Source organism: Pristiophorus japonicus, unplaced genomic scaffold, assembly GCF_044704955.1.
Source record: "Pristiophorus japonicus isolate sPriJap1 unplaced genomic scaffold, sPriJap1.hap1 HAP1_SCAFFOLD_1277, whole genome shotgun sequence".
Classification (NCBI taxonomy): domain Eukaryota; kingdom Metazoa; phylum Chordata; class Chondrichthyes; family Pristiophoridae; genus Pristiophorus; species Pristiophorus japonicus.
The window spans coordinates 48,311-52,545 of NW_027250943.1; positions in this window are offsets into that span (position 1 = coordinate 48,311).

Genomic DNA, 4,235 nt, shown 5'->3' on the forward strand with positions numbered 1-4,235 from the left:
CAGGGGTCACAGTCTGAGGATAAGGGGTAAGCCATTTAGGACCGAGATGAGGAGAAACTTCTTCACCCAGAGAGTGGTGAACCTGTGGAATTCTCTACCACAGAAAGTAGTTGAGGCCAATTCACTAAATATATTCAAAAGGGAGTTAGATGAAGTCCTTACTACTCGGGGGATCAAGGGGTATGGCGAGAAAGCAGGAATGGGGTACTGAAGTTTCATGTTCAGCCATGAACTCATTGAATGGCGGTGCAGGCTAGAAGGGCTGAATGGCCTGCTCCTGCACCTATTTTCTATGTTTCTATGTTTCAACATGTCGTTCAGGATCCGGAATATTAGGTCCCTCATTGAAACACCTGTGAACTCATCCCTTTTTGGCATGGTAGCAAGTTATCCTCGCTTCGAGGGACTGCCTCTGATGATGCTCTCTTAATGGCGAGCTCGTGGAGCATGCAGCAGACCACGAAACGTCTGGAGACACGCACTGGTGAGTACTGCAGGGCTCCTCCCGAGCAGTGCAGGCCGTGCAAGCATTGTCTAACAGCACTAATGGTCTGCTCGATCAGATCCCATGTAGCAGCGTACACGCACACACACACACGCACGCAAGCACGCACACAAGCACACGCACGCACACAAGCACACTCACGCGCACACGCACACAAGCACGCACACAAGCACACACGCACACACACACGCGCACAAGCACGCACACAAGCACACACGCACGCACACACGCACACACGCACGCACACACGCACGCACACAAGCACACACACGCACACAAGCACACACACGCACACAAGCACACACACAAGCACACACACGCACGCACACAAGCGCACGCACACAAGCACACAAGCACGCACACAAGCACACACAAGCACACACAAGCACGCACACACACACGCACACACGCACGCACACACACAAGCACGCACACAAGCACACACACAAGCACACACAAGCACACACACGCACGCACACAAGCACACACACGCACGCACAAGCACACACGCACACACACACGCACAAGCACACACAAGCACACACACACACAAGCACACACACGAGTACACACGCACGCACAAGCAAGCACACAAGCACACACACACACGAGCACACACGCACGCACGCGCACACACGCACGCACGCGCACACACGCGCGCACACACACACGCACACAAGCACACACAAGCGCACACAAGCACACACAAGCACGCACACACACACGCACACGAGCACACACACGCGCACACGCACACACACGAGCACACACACGCGCGCACACACACGCGCGCACGCACGCGCACACACGCGCGCACGCACACGCACGCACGCACGCGCACGCACGCGCGCACACATGCACACGCACGCGCGCACGCGCACACACACGCGCGCGCACACACGCACACACGCGCGCACACACGCACACACACGCACACGCACACGCACACACACGCACACGCACGCACGCACGCACACACGCGCGCACGCACGCACACACGCGCGCACGCACGCACACGCACACACGCGCACACACACGCACCCACACACACACACACGCGTGCACACACACGCACACACACGCGCACACACACACGCGCACACACACGCACACACACATGCACACACATGCACACACGCACGCACGCACGCACACACACACGCACATACACACACGTGTGGTTGGTTTGCAGAGCGGCGTCATTAGCCGGGTGGTCAGCCCTTGCCAGCCTGTAGCCCACCCTCTGGTTTGTCATGGTGGCTCAAAGACTGAGGGAACAGCGAGCTGGGGCAGAATAAAAGCATCATATCTGGTGCTCTGGGAGGACAGACGCATCAACGTCAGCGTCCTCGACCAGGCCAATATCCCCAGCATCGAAACACTGACCACACTCGACCAGCTCCGCTGGGCAGGCCACATTGTCCGCACGAGACTCCCAAAGCAAGCGCTCTACTCAGAACTCCTTCATGGCAAGTGAGCCCCAGGTGGGCAGAGGAAACGTTACAGGGACACCCTCAAAGCCTCCCTGATAAAGTGCAACATCCCCACCGACACCTGGGAGTCACTGGCCAAAGACCGCCCTAAGTGGAGGAAGTGCATCCGGGAGGGCGCTGAGCACCTCGAGTCTCATCGCCGGGAGCATGCAGAAACCAAGCGCAGGCAGCGGAAGGAGCGTGCGGCAAACCAGACTCCCCACCCACCTCTTCCCTCAACCACTGTCTGTCCCACCTGTGACAGAGACTGTGGTTCTCGTATTGGACTGTTCAGTCACCTGAGAACTCTTTTTTTTTAAAGAGTGGAAGCAAGTCTTCCTCGATTCCGAGGGACTGCCTATGATGGTGATGATGGTCAGCCCTTGCCAGCCTGTAGCCCATCTGCTGGTTTGTCATGGTGGCTCAAAGACTGAGGGAACAGCGAGCTGGGGCAGAATAAAAGCATCATGTCTGCTGCCAGGTGGGTAAGGCCCCCTGCTGAGAGCCCTTGGCCCCCTCCTGCGCTCTGCGAGCAGCTTGCCCTCATTACTCCATTTGCCCGCCGTGCTGCAGACCGAGGGGAATGACCAACTAGAGCACCATACCTGTGGGCACATGGTCTGACCAGAACCCTTCCAGTCACAAGCAAGGCCTTCTGCATTTGCAGCACCGCTCCGTCACCTCACCAACTTTAAACAACTCTGGAAAGCTCAAACACTCCCACAAACTTACACACAGTCAATAGAAATTAATCAGCAAGTGAGCCGAGAGAGGTTGCTAATCCTTTCATTGTCGCTGACGGCAGGGCCCTTGGTGAATGCACAGGGCGTTACTTCCAGCATTGAAGACAAAAATGACAGTGCTGGCATCAGCTTTTGTACTCTGCTCCTCCATTAATACAGCCAAGGATCCCAAAGATTTGTGAACAGGCACCCCAGGTCTCTCTTCCTGCACCCCCTTTAAAACTGTAGCCTTTAGTTTATATCGCCTCGCCTCATTCTTCCTATCCAAATGTATCACCTCACACTTCACACCTCACTCGGTGTTAAATTCCATCTGCCACGTGTCTGTCTACGTCCTACTGAAGTCTGCTACTTCCCTCCTCATTGTTTAGCGAGGGCCCAGGGGCAGCACGGGCCCAGCCCACACTGCGATATGTGTGAACGCTCGGTCTGTGCAGCAGAGCAGGTCTCCAGTCGTCCTGGTTAACCCTTGCCCCTGGACCAAGACCTCGCTCTGTCGAGCCCGTGTGGTGGTTGGTGTGTAACGGTCACCCCACGTTAAACAAACCCACGCACAGGCATCTTCCACCCCCTCAACTGGAGTTCAGGACTGGAACATCGGGTCCTTCATTGAAACATCTGTGAACTCTTGCGGAAGCAAGTCATCCTCGTTCGAGGGACCGCATACGAACATCGTTTAGCTCATTTCTGAGTTCTGTGTCCTCTGCAAAGTTTGAATTATTGCCCTGTATACCCAAGTCAAGATCATTAATGTATAAGAGCAGTGGTCCCAGTACTGACCCCTGGGGAATAGCACTGTGTACCTCCCTCCAGTCTGGAATATAACTGTTCGCCACCACTCTCTGCTTTCTGTCCCTCAGCCACTGTCGTATCCACGCTGTCACTGTCTCTTTAATCCCCAGGGATTTAATTTTGCTAACAAGCATTGAAGCACTGACCACACTCGATCAGCTCCGCTGGGCAGGCCACATTGTTCGCATGCCAGACACGAGACTCCCAAAGCAAGCGCTCTACTCAGAACTCCTACACCCCAAGCTAGCCCCAGGTGGCAGAGGAAACGTTACAGGGACACTCTCAAAGCCTCCCTGATAAAGTGCAACATCCCCACTGACACCTGGGGCTCCCTGGCCAAAGACCGCCCTAAGTGGAGGAAGAGCATCCGGGAGGGCACTGAGCACCTCGAGTCTCATCGCCGAGAGCGTGCAGAAACTAAGCGCAGGCAGCGGAAGGAGCGTGCGGCAAACCAGACTCCCCACCCACCCCTTCCCTCAACCACTGTCTGTCCCACCTATGACAGGGACTGTAATTCCCGTATTGGACGGTTCGGACACCTAAGGACTCATTTTTAGAGTGGAAGCAAGTCTTCCTCGATTCCGAGGGACTGCCTATGATGATGCTGAATCTCGTGCTGCGACTGACACATTGTTCGGAGACCATGGGCAGCCTGTACCCCCACCCCCCCCTCCCACCACCTCCCTGCCCCCGGCCTCGTGCAATGTCTGATCCTGCCCTTAC